The sequence below is a fragment of the Schistocerca piceifrons genome, chromosome 5, assembly GCF_021461385.2.
Source record: "Schistocerca piceifrons isolate TAMUIC-IGC-003096 chromosome 5, iqSchPice1.1, whole genome shotgun sequence".
Classification (NCBI taxonomy): Eukaryota; Metazoa; Arthropoda; class Insecta; order Orthoptera; family Acrididae; genus Schistocerca; species Schistocerca piceifrons.
Window position 1 is genome coordinate 21,047,499 of NC_060142.1, and position 17,161 is coordinate 21,064,659.

The window sequence follows — 17,161 nt, forward strand, 5'->3', positions numbered from 1 at the left end:
GTTATTCCAACGACGATTTCCTTGAGCTTTCAAAAAAATTTCGCAGAGTGAAGATGCATTTGGCTACCTTAAGAGAGTCATAGTTACTCCTGCCAGCTGCTCCCATTTCTTTAGGCCTTTATCATTCTTGCTATGGCCAGTCCTACAGACCCGATATGCCACTGTATGTCCACCTTAACGTCGTCACAGTTACTCACAGTACGAGTTTCTCGAGTTAGCAAATGTACTTAGCCGGATGACGAGACATTTGGCTACCTCAAGAGAGTCATAGTTACTGCAGCCAGATGGTCCCCTGTCTTTGAATCTTTCCTCTCGTTAATTCGTACTGCGGAATGTCCAAGCAGAAGCGAAATGCTGCAACATGTCCACCTTAACGTTGTCTGAGTTACTCCAACGACGATATCCACGAGTTTTCAAATAAATTTCACAGAGTAACGAGGCGTTTGGCTACCTTAAGAGAGTCATAGTTACGCCTGCCGGCTGCTCCCATTTCTTTAGGCCTCTAACATTGTTGCTATGGTCAGTCCTACAGAACCGATATGCCACTGTATGTCCACCTTAACGTCGTCACAGTTACTCCCAGTACGAGTTTCTCGAGTTAGCAGATGTACTTAGCCGGATGACGAGGCATTTGGCTACTTCAGGAGAGTCACTGCAGCCAGATGGTCCCCTTTCTTTGAATCTTTCCTCTCTTAAATTCGTACTGCAGAATGTCCAAGCAGAAGCGAAATGCTGCAACATGTCCAGCTTAACGTTGTCTGAGTTATTCCAACGACGATTTCCTTGAGCTTTCAAAAAAATTTCGCAGAGTGAAGATGCATTTGGCTACCTTAAGAGAGTCATAGTTACTCCTGCCAGCTGCTCCCATTTCTTTAGGCCTTTATCATTCTTGCTATGGCCAGTCCTACAGACCCGATATGCCACTGTATGTCCACCTTAACTTCGTCACAGTTACTCACAGTACGAGTTTCTCGAGTTAGCAAATGTACTTAGCCGGATGACGAGACATTTGGCTACCTCAAGAGAGTCATAGTTACTGCAGCCAGATGGTCCCCTGTCTTTGAATCTTTCCTCTCTTTAATTCGTACTGCGGAATGTCCAAGCAGAAGCGAAATGCTGCAACATGTCCACCTTAACGTTGTCTCAGTTACTCCAACGACGATTTCCTCGAGCTTTCAAAAAAATTTCGCAGAGTGAAGATGCATTTGGCTACCTTAAGAGAGTCATAGTTACTCCTGCCAGCTGCTCCCATTTCTTTAGGCCTTTATCATTCTTGCTATGGCCAGTCCTACAGAACCGATATGCCACTGTATGTCCACCTTAACGTCCTCACAGTTACTCCCAGTACGAGTTTCTCGAGTTAGCAAATGTACTTAGCCGGATGACGAGGCATTTGGCTACTTCAAGAGGGTCATAGTTACAGTAGCCATATGCTCCCCTTTCTTTGAATCTTCCCTCTCTTTAATTCGTACTGCGGAATGTCCAAGCAGAAGCGAAATGCTGCAACATGTCCACCTTAGCAATGTCTGAGTTACTCCAACGACGATATCCGCGAGTTTTCAAATAAATTTCGCAGAGTTACGAGGCATTTGGCTACCTTAAGAGAGTCATACTTACTGCTGCCAGCTGCTCCCCCTTCTTTGAACTTTTCCTCTCTTTAATTCGTGCTGCGGCCAGTCCTGTAGGCTCGAAATGCTACAACATGTCCACCTTAACGTTGTCTGAGTTACTCCAACGACGATTTCCTCGAGCTTTCCAAAAAATTTCGTAGAGTGAAGAGGCATTTGCCTACCTTAAGAGAGTCATTGTTACTCCTGCCAGCTGCTCCCATTTCTATAGGCCATTACCGTTCTTGCTATGGCCAGTCCTACAGAACCGATTTGCCAGTGTAGGTCCACCTTAACGGCGTCACAGTTACTCCCACTACGAGTTTCTCGAGTTAGCAAATGTACTACGCCGGATGACGAGAAATTTAGCTACCTTAAGAGAGTCATAGTTACTGCAGCCAGATGCTGCCCTTTCTTTGAATCTTTCCTCTCTTTAATTCGTACTGCGGAATGTCCAAGCAGAGGCGAAACGCTGTAACATGTCCACCTTAACGTTGTCTGAGTTACTCAAACGACGATATCCACGAGTTTTGAAATAAATTTCGCAGAGTGACGAGGCATTTCGATACCTTAAGAGAGTCATAGTTACTGCTGCCAGCTGCTCCCCCTTCGATGAACCTTTCCTGTCTTTAATTCGTACGACGGCCAGTCCTGATGACTCGAAATGCTACAACATGTCCACCTTAACGTTGTCTGAGTTACTCCAACGACGATATCCTCGAGCTTTCAAATAAATTTCACAGAGTAACGAGGCGTTTGGCTACCTTAAGAGAGTCATAGTTACGCCTGCCGGCTGCTCCCATTTCTTTAGGCCTCTAACATTGTTGCTATGGTCAGTCCTACGGAACCGATATGCAACTGTATGTCCACCTTAACATCGTCACAGTTACTCCCAGTACGAGTTTCTCGAGTTAGCAAATGTACTTAGCCAGATGACGAGGCATTTGGCTACTTCAGGAGAGTCACTGCAGCCAGATGGTCCCCTTTCTTTGAATCTTTCCTCTCTTTAATTCGTGCTGTGGAATGTCCAAGCAGATGCGAAATGCTGCAACGTGTCCACCTTAACGTTGTCTGAGTTACGCCAACGACGATATCCACGAGTTTTCAAGTAAATTTCGCAGAGTTACGAGGCATTTGGCTCCCTTATGAGAGTCATAGTTACTGCTGCCAGCTGCTCCCCTTTCTTTGAATCTTTCCTCTCTTTAATTCGTACTGCAGAATGTCCAAGCAGAAGCGAAATACTGCAACATGTCCACCTTAACGTTGTGTGAGTTATTCCAACGACGATTTCCTTGAGCTTTCAAAAAAATTTCGCAGAGTGAAGATGCATTTGGCTACCTTAAGAGAGTCATAGTTACGCCTGCCGGCTGCTCCCATTTCTTTAGGCCTCTAACATTGTTGCTATGGTCAGTCCTACAGAACCGATATGCCACTGTATGTCCACCTTAACGTCGTCACAGTTACTCACAGTACGAGTTTCTCGAGTTAGCAAATGTACTTAGCCGGATGACGAGACATTTGGCTACCTCAAGAGAGTCATAGTTACTGCAGCCAGATGTTCCCTGTCTTTGAATCTTTCCTCTCTTTAATTCGTACTGCGGAATGTCCAAGCAGAAGCGAAATGCTGCAACATGTCCACCTTAACGTTGTCTGAGTTACTCCAACGACGATATCCGCGAGTTTTCAAATAAATTTCGCAGAGTTACGAGGCATTTGGCTACCTTAAGAGAGTCATACTTACAGCTGCCAGCTGCTCCCCCTTCTTTGAACCTTTCCTCTTTTTAATTCGTGCTGCGGCCAGTCCTGTAGGCTCGAAATGCTGCAACATGTCCACCTTAACGTTGTCTGAGTTACTCCAACGACGATTTCCTCGAGCTTTCAAAAAAATTTCGTAGAGTGAAGAGGCATTTGGCTACCTTAAGAGAGTCATAGTTACTGCTGCCAGCTGCTCCCCTTTCGATGAAAGTTTCCTGTCTTTAATTCGTACGACGGCCAGTCCTGAAGACTCGAAATGCTACAACATGTCCACCTTAACGTTGTCTGAGTTACTCCAACGACGATATCCTCGAGCTTTCAAATAAATTTCGCAGAGTAACGAGGCGTTTGGCTACCTTAAGAGAGTCATAGTTACCCCTGCCGGCTGCTCCCATTTCTTTAGGCCTCTAACATTGTTGCTATGGTCAGTCCTACAGAACCGATATGCCACTGTATGTCCACCTTAACTTCGTCACAGTTACTCCCAGTACGAGTTTCTCGAGTTAGCTAATGTACTTAGTCGGATGACGAGGCATTTAGCTACTTCAAGAGGGTCATAGTTAATGCAGCGAGATGCTCCCCTTCTTTGAATCTTTCCTCTCTTTAATTTGTACTGCGGAATGTCTAAGCAGAAGCGAAATGCTGCAACATGTCCACCTTAGCAATGTCTGAGTTACTCCAACGACGATGCCCGCGCTTTTTCATATAAATTTCGCAGAGTTACGAGGCATTTGGCTACCTTAAGAGAGTCATACTTACTGCTGCCAGCTGCTCCCCCTTCTTTGAACTTTTCCTCTCTTTAATTCGTGCTGCGGCCAGTCCTGTAGGCTCGAAATGCTACAACATGTCCACCTTAACGTTGTCTGAGTTACTCCAACGACGATTTCCTCGAGCTTTCAAAAAAATTTCGTAGAGTGAAGAGGCATTTGCCTACCTTAAGAGAGTCATAGTTACTCCTGCCAGCTGCTCCCATTTCTATAGGCCATTACCGTTCTTGCTATGGCCAGTCCTACAGAACCGATTTGCCAGTGTAGGTCCACCTTAACGGCGTCACAGTTACTCCCACTACGAGTTTCTCGAGTTAGCAAATGTACTACGCCGGATGACGAGAAATTTAGCTACCTTAAGAGAGTCATAGTTACTGCAGCCAGATGCTGCCCTTTCTTTGAATCTTTCCTCTCTTTAATTCGTACTGCGGAATGTCCAAGCAGAGGCGAAACGCTGTAACATGTCCACCTTAACGTTGTCTGAGTTACTCAAACGACGATATCCACGAGTTTTGAAATAAATTTCGCAGAGTGACGAGGCATTTGGATACCTTAAGAGAGTCATAGTTACTGCTGCCAGCTGCTCCCCCTTCGATGAACCTTTCCTGTCTTTAATTCGTACGACGGCCAGTCCTGATGACTCGAAATGCTACAACATGTCCACCTTAACGTTGTCTGAGTTACTCCAACGACGATATCCTCGAGCTTTCAAATAAATTTCACAGAGTAACGAGGCGTTTGGCTACCTTAAGAGAGTCATAGTTACGCCCGCCGGCTGCTCCCGTTTCTTTAGGCCTCTAACATTGTTGCTATGGTCAGTCCTACAGAACCGATATGCCACTGTATGTCCACCTTAACATCGTCACAGTTACTCCCAGTACGAGTTTCTCGAGTTAGCAAATGTACTTAGCCGGATGACGAGGCATTTGGCTACTTCAGGAGAGTCACTGCAGCCAGATGGTCCCCTTTCTTTGAATCTTTCCTCTCTTTAATTCGTGCTGTGGAATGTCCAAACAGATGCGAAATGCTGCAACGTGTCCACCTTAACGTTGTCTGAGTTACGCCAACGACGATATCCACGAGTTTTCAAGTAAATTTCGCAGAGTTACGAGGCATTTGGCTCCCTTATGAGAGTCATAGTTGCTGCTGCCAGCTGCTCCCCTTTCTTTGAATCTTTCCTCTCTTTAATTCGTACTGCAGAATGTCCAAACAGATGCGAAATGCTGCAACATGTCCACCTTAACGTTGTCTGAGTTATTCCAACGACGATTTCCTTGAGCTTTCAAAAAAATTTCGCAGAGTGAAGATGCAATTGGCTACCTTAAGAGAGTCATAGTTACTCCTGCCAGCTGCTCCCATTTCTTTAGGCCTTTATCATTCTTGCTATGGCCAGTCCTACAGAACCGATATGCCACTGTATGTCCACCTTAACGTCGTCACAGTTACTCACAGTACGAGTTTCTCGAGTTAGCAAATGTACTTAGCCGGATGACGAGACATTTGGCTACCTCAAGAGAGTCATAGTTACTGCAGCCAGATGGTCCCCTGTCTTTGAATCTTTCCTCTCTTTAATTCGTACTGCGGAATGTCCAAGCAGAAGCGAAATGCTGCAACATGTCCACCTTAACGTTGTCTCAGTTACTCCAACGACGATTTCCTCGAGCTTTCAAAAAAATTTCGCAGAGTGAAGATGCATTTGGCTACCTTAAGAGAGTCATAGTTACTCCTGCCAGCTGCTCCCATTTCTTTAGGCCTTTATCATTCTTGCTATGGCCAGTCCTACAGAACCGATATGCCACTGTATGTCCACCTTAACGTCCTCACAGTTACTCCCAGTACGAGTTTCTCGAGTTAGCAAATGTACTTAGCCGGATGACGAGGCATTTGGCTACCTTAAGAGAGTCATACTTACAGCTGCCAGCTGCTCCCCCTTCTTTGAACCTTTCCTCTTTTTAATTCGTGCTGCGGCCAGTCCTGTAGGCTCGAAATGCTGCAACATGTCCACCTTAACGTTGTCTGAGTTACTCCAACGACGATTTCCTCGAGTTTTCAAAAAAATTTCGTAGAGTGAAGAGGCATTTGGCTACCTTAAGAGAGTCATAGTTACTGCTGCCAGCTGCTCCCCTTTCGATGAACCTTTCCTGTCTTTAATTCGTACGACGGCCAGTCCTGAAGACTCGAAATGCTACAACATGTCCACCTTAACGTTGTCTGAGTTACTCCAACGACGATATCCTCGAGCTTTCAAATAAATTTCGCAGAGTAACGAGGCGTTTGGCTACCTTAAGAGAGTCATAGTTACCCCTGCCGGCTGCTCCCATTTCTTTAGGCCTCTAACATTGTTGCTATGGTCAGTCCTACAGAACCGATATGCCACTGTATGTCCACCTTAACGTCGTCACAGTTACTCACAGTACGAGTTTCTCGAGTTAGCAAAAGTACTTAGCCGGATGACGAGACATTTGGCTACCTCAAGAGAGTCATAGTTACTGCAGCCAGATGGTCCCCTGTCTTTGAATCTTTCCTCTCTTTAATTCGTACTGCGGAATGTCCAAGCAGAAGCGAAATGCTGCAACATGTCCACCTTAACGTTGTCTGAGTTACTCCAACGACGATATCCACGAGTTTTCAAATAAATTTCGCAGAGTAACGAGGCGTTTGGCTACCTTAAGAGAGTCATAGTTACCCCTGCCGGCTGCTCCCGTTTCTTTAGGCCTCTAACATTGTTGCTATGGTCAGTCCTACAGAACCGATATGCCACTGTATGTCCACCTTAACTTCGTCACAGTTACTCCCAGTACGTGTTTCTCGAGTTAGCTAATGTACTTAGCCGGATGACGAGGCATTTAGCTACTTCAAGAGGGTCATAGTTAATGCAGCCAGATGCTCCCCTTTCTTTGAATCTTTCCTCTCTTTAATTCGTACTGCGGAATGTCCAAGCAGAAGCGAAATGCTGCAACATGTCCACCTTAGCAATGTCTGAGTTACTCCAACGACGATATCCGCGAGTTTTCAAATAAATTTCGCAGAGTTACGAGGCATTTGGCTACCTTAAGAGAGTCATACTTACTGCTGCCAGCTGCTCCCCCTTCTTTGAACCTTTCCTCTCTTTAATTCGTGCTGCGGCCAGTCCTGTAGGCTCGAAATGCTACAACATGTCCACCTTAACGTTGTCTGAGTTACTCCAACGACGATTTCCTCGAGCTTTCAAAAAAATTTCGTAGAGTGAAGAGGCATTTGCCTACCTTAAGAGAGTCATAGTTACTCCTGCCAGCTACTCCCATTTCTATAGGCCATTACCGTTCTTGCTATGGCCAGTCCTACAGAACCGATTTGCCAGTGTAGGTCCAACTTAACGTCGTCACAGTTACTCCCACTACGAGGTTCTCGAGTTAACAAATGTACTACGCCGGATGACGAGAAATTTGGCTACCTTAAGAGAGTTATAGTTACTGCAGCCAGATGCTGCCCTTTCTTTGAATCTTTCCTCTCTTTAATTCGTACTGCGGAATGTCCAAGCAGAGGCGAAACGCTGTAACATGTCCACCTTAACGTTGTCTGAGTTACTCAAACGACGATATCCACGAGTTTTGAAATAAATTTCGCAGAGTGACGAGGCATATGGATACCTTAAGAGAGTCATAGTTACTGCTGCCAGCTGCTCCCCCTTCGATGAACCTTTCCTGTCTTTAATTCGTACGACGGCCAGTCCTGATGACTCGAAATGCTACAACATGTCCACCTTAACGTTGTCTGAGTTACTCCAACGACGATATCCTCGAGCTTTCAAATAAATTTCACAGAGTAACGAGGCGTTTGGCTACCTTATGAGAGTCATAGTTACGCCTGGCGGCTGCTCCCATTTCTTTAGGCCTCTAACATTGTTGCTATGGTCAGTCCTACAGAACCGATATGCCACTGTATGTCCACCTTAACATCGTCACAGTTACTCCCAGTACGAGTTTCTCGAGTTAGCAAATGTACTTAGCCGGATGACGAGGCATTTGGCTACTTCAGGAGAGTCACTGCAGCCAGATGGTCCCCTTTCTTTGAATCTTTCCTCTCTTTAATTCGTGCTGTGGAATGTCCAAGCAGATGCGAAATGCTGCAACGTGTCCACCTTAACGTTGTCTGAGTTACGCCAACGACGATATCCACGAGTTTTCAAGTAAATTTCGCAGAGTTACGAGGCATTTGGCTCCCTTATGAGAGTCACAGTTGCTGCTGCCAGCTGCTCCCCTTTCTTTGAATCTTTCCTCTCTTTCATTCGTACTGCAGAATGTCCAAGCAGAAGCGAAATGCTGCAACATGTCCACCTTAACGTTGTCTGAGTTATTCCAACGACGATTTCCATGAGCTTTCAAAAAAATTTCGCAGAGTGAAGATGCATTTGGCTACCTTAAGAGATTCATAGTTACTCCTGCCAGCTGCTCCCATTTCTTTAGGCCTTTATCATTCTTGCTATGGCCAGTCCTACAGAACCGATATGCCACTGTATGTCCACCTTAACGTCGTCACAGTTACTCACAGTACGAGTTTCTCGAGTTAGCAAATGTACTTAGCCTGATGACGAGACATTTGGCTACCTCAAGAGAGTCATAGTTACTGCAGCCAGATGGTCCCCTGTCTTTGAATCTTTCCTCTCTTTAATTCGTACTGCGGAATGTCCAAGCAGAAGCGAAATGCTGCAACATGTCCACCTTAACGTTGTCTGAGTTACTCCAACGACGATATCCACGAGTTTTCAAATAAATTTCACAGAGTAACGAGGCGTTTGGCTACCTTAAGAGAGTCATAGTTACGCCTGGCGGCTGCTCCCATTTCTTTAGGCCTCTAACATTGTTGCTATGGTCAGTCCTACAGAACCGATATGCCACTGTATGTCCACCTTAACATCGTCACAGTTACTCCCAGTACGAGTTTCTCGAGTTAGCAAATGAACTTAGCCGGATGACGAGGCATTTCGCTACTTCAGGAGAGTCACTGCAGCCAGATGGTCCCCTTTCTTTGAATCTTTCCTCTCTTTAATTCGTGCTGTGGAATGTCCAAGCAGATGCGAAATGCTGCAACGTGTCCACCTTAACGTTGTCTGAGTTACGCCAACGACGATATCCACGAGTTTTCAAGTAAATTTCGCAGAGTTACGAGGCATTTGGCTCCCTTATGAGAGTCACAGTTGCTGCTGCCAGCTGCTCCCCTTTCTTTGAATCTTTCCTCTCTTTCATTCGTACTGCAGAATGTCCAAGCAGAAGCGAAATGCTGCAACATGTCCACCTTAACGTTGTCTGAGTTATTCCAACGACGATTTCCATGAGCTTTCAAAAAAATTTCGCAGAGTGAAGATGCATTTGGCTACCTTAAGAGATTCATAGTTACTCCTGCCAGCTGCTCCCATTTCTTTAGGCCTTTATCATTCTTGCTATGGCCAGTCCTACAGAACCGATATGCCACTGTATGTCCACCTTAACGTCGTCACAGTTACTCACAGTACGAGTTTCTCGAGTTAGCAAATGTACTTAGCCTGATGACGAGACATTTGGCTACCTCAAGAGAGTCATAGTTACTGCAGCCAGATGGTCCCCTGTCTTTGAATCTTTCCTCTCTTTAATTCGTACTGCGGAATGTCCAAGCAGAAGCGAAATGCTGCAACATGTCCACCTTAACGTTGTCTGAGTTACTCCAACGACGATATCCACGAGTTTTCAAATAAATTTCACAGAGTAACGAGGCGTTTGGCTACCTTAAGAGAGTCATAGTTACGCCTGGCGGCTGCTCCCATTTCTTTAGGCCTCTAACATTGTTGCTATGGTCAGTCCTACAGAACCGATATGCCACTGTATGTCCACCTTAACATCGTCACAGTTACTCCCAGTACGAGTTTCTCGAGTTAGCAAATGAACTTAGCCGGATGACGAGGCATTTCGCTACTTCAGGAGAGTCACTGCAGCCAGATGGTCCCCTTTCTTTGAATCTTTCCTCTCTTTAATTCGTGCTGTGGAATGTCCAAGCAGATGCGAAATGCTGCAACGTGTCCACCTTAACGTTGTCTGAGTTACGCCAACGACGATATCCACGAGTTTTCAAGTAAATTTCGCAGAGTTACGAGGCATTTGGCTCCCTTATGAGAGTCACAGTTGCTGCTGCCAGCTGCTCCCCTTTCTTTGAATCTTTCCTCTCTTTCATTCGTACTGCAGAATGTCCAAGCAGAAGCGAAATGCTGCAACATGTCCACCTTAACGTTGTCTGAGTTATTCCAACGACGATTTCCATGAGCTTTCAAAAAAATTTCGCAGAGTGAAGATGCATTTGGCTACCTTAAGAGATTCATAGTTACTCCTGCCAGCTGCTCCCATTTCTTTAGGCCTTTATCATTCTTGCTATGGCCAGTCCTACAGAACCGATATGCCACTGTATGTCCACCTTAACGTCGTCACAGTTACTCACAGTACGAGTTTCTCGAGTTAGCAAATGTACTTAGCCTGATGACGAGACATTTGGCTACCTCAAGAGAGTCATAGTTACTGCAGCCAGATGGTCCCCTGTCTCTGAATCTTTCCTCTCTTTAATTCGTACTGCGGAATGTCCAAGCAGAAGCGAAATGCTGCAACATGTCCACCTTAACGTTGTCTGAGTTACTCCAACGACGATATCCACGAGTTTTCAAATAAATATCACAGAGTAACGAGGCGTTTGGCTACCTTAAGAGAGTCATAGTTACGCCTGCCGGCTGCTCCCATTTCTTTAGGCCTCTAACATTGTTGCTATGGTCAGTCCTACAGAACCGATATGCCACTGTATGTCCACCTTAACGTCGTCACAGTTACTCACAGTACGAGTTTCTCGAGTTAGCAAAAGTACTTAGCCGGATGACGAGACATTTGGCTACCTCAAGAGAGTCATAGTTACTGCAGCCAGATGGTCCCCTGTCTTTGAATCTTTCCTCTCTTTAATTCGTACTGCGGAATGTCCAAGCAGAAGCGAAATGCTGCAACATGTCCACCTTAACGTTGTCTGAGTTACTCCAACGACGATATCCACGAGTTTTCAAATAAATTTCACAGAGTAACGAGGCGTTTGGCTACCTTAAGAGAGTCATAGTTACGCCTGCCGGCTGCTCCCATTTCTTTAGGCCTCTAACATTGTTGCTATGGTCAGTCCTACAGAACCGATATGCCACTGTATGTCCACCTTAACGTCGTCACAGTTACTCACAGTACGAGTTTCTCGAGTTAGCAAATGTACTTAGCCGGATGACGAGACATTTGGCTACCTCAAGAGAGTCATAGTTACTGCAGCCAGATGGTCCCCTGTCTTTGAATCTTTCCTCTCTTTAATTCGTACTGCGGAATGTCCAAGCAGAAGCGAAATGCTGCAACATGTCCACCTTAACGTTGTCTGAGTTACTCCAACGACGATATCCACGAGTTTTCAAATAAATTTCACAGAGTAACGAGGCGTTTGGCTACCTTAAGAGAGTCATAGTTACGCGTGCCGGCTGCTCCCATTTCTTTAGGCCTCTAACATTGTTGCTATGGTCAGTCCTACAGAACCGATATGCCACTGTATGTCCACCTTAACGTCGTCACAGTTACTCCCAGTACGAGTTTCTCGAGTTAGCAAATGTACTTAGCCGGATGACGAGGCATTTGGCTACTTCAGGAGAGTCACTGCAGCCAGATGGTCCCCTTTCTTTGAATCTTTCCTCTCTTAAATTCGTACTGCAGAATGTCCAAGCAGAAGCGAAATGCTGCAACATGTCCACCTTAACGTTGTCTGAGTTATTCCAACGACGATTTCCTTGAGCTTTCAAAAAAATTTCGCAGAGTGAAGATGCATTTGGCTACCTTAAGAGAGTCATAGTTACTCCTGCCAGCTGCTCCCATTTCTTTAGGCCTTTATCATTCTTGCTATGGCCAGTCCTACAGAACCGATATGCCACTGTATGTCCACCTTAACGTCGTCACAGTTACTCACAGTACGAGTTTCTCGAGTTAGCAAAAGTACTTAGCCGGATGACGAGACATTTGGCTACCTCAAGAGAGTCATAGTTACTGCAGCCAGATGGTCCCCTGTCTTTGAATCTTTCCTCTCTTTAATTCGTACTGCGGAATGTCCAAGCAGAAGCGAAATGCTGCAACATGTCCACCTTAACGTTGTCTGAGTTACTCCAACGACGATATCCACGAGTTTTCAAATAAATTTCACAGAGTAACGAGGCGTTTGGCTACCTTAAGAGAGTCATAGTTACGCCTGCCGGCTGCTCCCATTTCTTTAGGCCTCTAACATTGTTGCTATGGTCAGTCCTACAGAACCGATATGCCACTGTATGTCCACCTTAACGTCGTCACAGTTACTCCCAGTACGAGTTTCTCGAGTTAGCAAATGTACTTAGCCGGATGACGAGGCATTTGGCTACTTCAGGAGAGTCACTGCAGCCAGATGGTCCCCTTTCTTTGAATCTTTCCTCTCTTAAATTCGTACTGCAGAATGTCCAAGCAGAAGCGAAATGCTGCAACATGTCCACCTTAACGTTGTCTGAGTTATTCCAACGACGATTTCCTTGAGCTTTCAAAAAAATTTCGCAGAGTGAAGATGCATTTGGCTACCTTAAGAGAGTCATAGTTACTCCTGCCAGCTGCTCCCATTTCTTTAGGCCTTTATCATTCTTGCTATGGCCAGTCCTACAGAACCGATATGCCACTGTATGTCCACCTTAACGTCGTCACAGTTACTCACAGTACGAGTTTCTCGAGTTAGCAAAAGTACTTAGCCGGATGACGAGACATTTGGCTACCTCAAGAGAGTCATAGTTACTGCAGCCAGATGGTCCCCTGTCTTTGAATCTTTCCTCTCTTTAATTCGTACTGCGGAATGTCCAAGCAGAAGCGAAATGCTGCAACATGTCCACCTTAACGTTGTCTGAGTTACTCCAACGACGATATCCACGAGTTTTCAAATAAATTTCACAGAGTAACGAGGCGTTTGGCTACCTTAAGAGAGTCATAGTTACGCCTGCCGGCTGCTCCCATTTCTTTAGGCCTCTAACATTGTTGCTATGGTCAGTCCTACAGAACCGATATGCCACTGTATGTCCACCTTAACGTCGTCACAGTTACTCACAGTACGAGTTTCTCGAGTTAGCAAATGTACTTAGCCGGATGACGAGACATTTGGCTACCTCAAGAGAGTCATAGTTACTGCAGCCAGATGGTCCCCTGTCTTTGAATCTTTCCTCTCTTTAATTCGTACTGCGGAATGTCCAAGCAGAAGCGAAATGCTGCAACATGTCCACCTTAACGTTGTCTGAGTTACTCCAACGACGATATCCACGAGTTTTCAAATAAATTTCGCAGAGTAACGAGGCGTTTGGCTACCTTAAGAGAGTCATAGTTACCCCTGCCTGCTGCTTCCATTTCTTTAGGCCTCTAACATTGTTGCTATGGTCAGTCCTACAGAACCGATATGCCACTGTATGTCCACCTTAACTTCGTCACAGTTACTCCCAGTACGTGTTTCTCGAGTTAGCTAATGTACTTAGCCGGATGACGAGGCATTTAGCTACTTCAAGAGGGTCATAGTTAATGCAGCCAGATGCTCCCCTTTCTTTGAATCTTTCCTCTCTTTAATTCGTACTGCGGAATGTCCAAGCAGAAGCGAAATGCTGCAACATGTCCACCTTAGCAATGTCTGAGTTACTCCAACGACGATATCCGCGAGTTTTCAAATAAATTTCGCAGAGTTACGAGGCATTTGGCTACCTTAAGAGAGTCATACTTACTGCTGCCAGCTGCTCCCCCTTCTTTGAACCTTTCCTCTCTTTAATTCGTGCTGCGGCCAGTCCTGTAGGCTCGAAATGCTACAACATGTCCACCTTAACGTTGTCTGAGTTACTCCAACGACGATTTCCTCGAGCTTTCAAAAAAATTTCGTAGAGTGAAGAGGCATTTGCCTACCTTAAGAGAGTCATAGTTACTCCTGCCAGCTACTCCCATTTCTATAGGCCATTACCGTTCTTGCTATGGCCAGTCCTACAGAACCGATTTGCCAGTGTAGGTCCAACTTAACGTCGTCACAGTTACTCCCACTACGAGTTTCTCGAGTTAACAAATGTACTACGCCGGATGACGAGAAATTTGGCTACCTTAAGAGAGTCATAGTTACTGCAGCCAGATGCTGCCCTTTCTTTGAATCTTTCCTCTCTTTAATTCGTACTGCGGAATGTCCAAGCAGAGGCGAAACGCTGTAACATGTCCACCTTAACGTTGTCTGAGTTACTCAAACGACGATATCCACGAGTTTTGAAATAAATTTCGCAGAGTGACGAGGCATATGGATACCTTAAGAGAGTCATAGTTACTGCTGCCAGCTGCTCCCCCTTCGATGAACCTTTCCTGTCTTTAATTCGTACGACGGCCAGTCCTGATGACTCGAAATGCTACAACATGTCCACCTTAACGTTGTCTGAGTTACTCCAACGACGATAAACTCGAGCTTTCAAATAAATTTCACAGAGTAACGAGGCGTTTGGCTACCTTAAGAGAGTCATAGTTACGCCTGGCGGCTGCTCCCATTTCTTTAGGCCTCTAACATTGTTGCTATGGTCAGTCCTACAGAACCGATATGCCACTGTATGTCCACCTTAACATCGTCACAGTTACTCCCAGTACGAGTTTCTCGAGTTAGCAAATGTACTTAGCCGGATGACGAGGCATTTCGCTACTTCAGGAGAGTCACTGCAGCCAGATGGTCCCCTTTCTTTGAATCTTTCCTCTCTTTAATTCGTGCTGTGGAATGTCCAAGCAGATGCGAAATGCTGCAACGTGTCCACCTTAACGTTGTCTGAGTTACGCCAACGACGATATCCACGAGTTTTCAAGTAAATTTCGCAGAGTTACGAGGCATTTGGCTCCCTTATGAGAGTCACAGTTGCTGCTGCCAGCTGCTCCCCTTTCTTTGAATCTTTCCTCTCTTTAATTCGTACTGCAGAATGTCCAAGCAGAAGCGAAATGCTGCAACATGTCCACCTTAACGTTGTCTGAGTTATTCCAACGACGATTTCCATGAGCTTTCAAAAAAATTTCGCAGAGTGAAGATGCATTTGGCTACCTTAAGAGATTCATAGTTACTCCTGCCAGCTGCTCCCATTTCTTTAGGCCTTTATCATTCTTGCTATGGCCAGTCCTACAGAACCGATATGCCACTGTATGTCCACCTTAACGTCGTCACAGTTACTCACAGTACGAGTTTCTCGAGTTAGCAAATGTACTTAGCCTGATGACGAGACATTTGGCTACCTCAAGAGAGTCATAGTTACTGCAGCCAGATGGTCCCCTGTCTTTGAATCTTTCCTCTCTTTAATTCGTACTGCGGAATGTCCAAGCAGAAGCGAAATGCTGCAACATGTCCACCTTAACGTTGTCTGAGTTACTCCAACGACGATATCCACGAGTTTTCAAATAAATTTCACAGAGTAACGAGGCGTTTGGCTACCTTAAGAGAGTCATAGTTACGCCTGCCGGCTGCTCCCATTTCTTTAGGCCTCTAACATTGTTGCTATGGTCAGTCCTACAGAACCGATATGCCACTGTATGTCCACCTTAACGTCGTCACAGTTACTCACAGTACGAGTTTCTCGAGTTAGCAAAAGTACTTAGCCGGATGACGAGACATTTGGCTACCTCAAGAGAGTCATAGTTACTGCAGCCAGATGGTCCCCTGTCTTTGAATCTTTCCTCTCTTTAATTCGTACTGCGGAATGTCCAAGCAGAAGCGAAATGCTGCAACATGTCCACCTTAACGTTGTCTCAGTTACTCCAACGACGATATCCACGAGTTTTCAAATAAATTTCACAGAGTAACGAGGCGTTTGGCTACCTTAAGAGAGTCATAGTTACGCCTGCCGGCTGCTCCCATTTCTTTAGGCCTCTAACATTGTTGCTATGGTCAGTCCTACAGAACCGATATGCCACTGTATGTCCACCTTAACGTCGTCACAGTTACTCACAGTACGAGTTTCTCGAGTTAGCAAATAAACTTAGCCGGATGACGAGACATTTGGCTACCTCAAGAGAGTCATAGTTACTGCAGCCAGATGGTCCCCTGTCTTTGAATCTTTCCTCTCTTTAATTCGTACTGCGGAATGTCCAAGCAGAAGCGAAATGCTGCAACATGTCCACCTTAACGTTGTCTGAGTTACTCCAACGACGATATCCACGAGTTTTCAAATAAATTTCACAGAGTAACGAGGCGTTTGGCTACCTTAAGAGAGTCATAGTTACGCCTGCCGGCTGCTCCCATTTCTTTAGGCCTCTAACATTGTTGCTATGGTCAGTCCTACAGAACCGATATGCCACTGTATGTCCACCTTAACGTCGTCACAGTTACTCCCAGTACGAGTTTCTCGAGTTAGCAAATGTACTTAGCCGGATGACGAGGCATTTGGCTACTTCAGGAGAGTCACTGCAGCCAGATGGTCCCCTTTCTTTGAATCTTTCCTCTCTTAAATTCGTACTGCAGAATGTCCAAGCAGAAGCGAAATGCTGCAACATGTCCACCTTAACGTTGTCTGAGTTATTCCAACGACGATTTCCTTGAGCTTTCAAAAAAATTTCGCAGAGTGAAGATGCATTTGGCTACCTTAAGAGAGTCATAGTTACTCCTGCCAGCTGCTCCCATTTCTTTAGGCCTTTATCATTCTTGCTATGGCCAGTCCTACAGAACCGATATGCCACTGTATGTCCACCTTAACGTCGTCACAGTTACTCCCAGTACGAGTTTCTCGAGTTAGCAAATGTACTTAGCCGGATGACGAGGCATTTGGCTACTTCAGGAGAGTCACTGCAGCCAGATGGTCCCCTTTCTTTGAATCTTTCCTCTCTTAAATTCGTACTGCAGAATGTCCAAGCAGAAGCGAAATGCTGCAACATGTCCACCTTAACGTTGTCTGAGTTATTCCAACGACGATTTCCTTGAGCTTTCAAAAAAATTTCGCAGAGTGAAGATGCATTTGGCTACCTTAAGAGAGTCATAGTT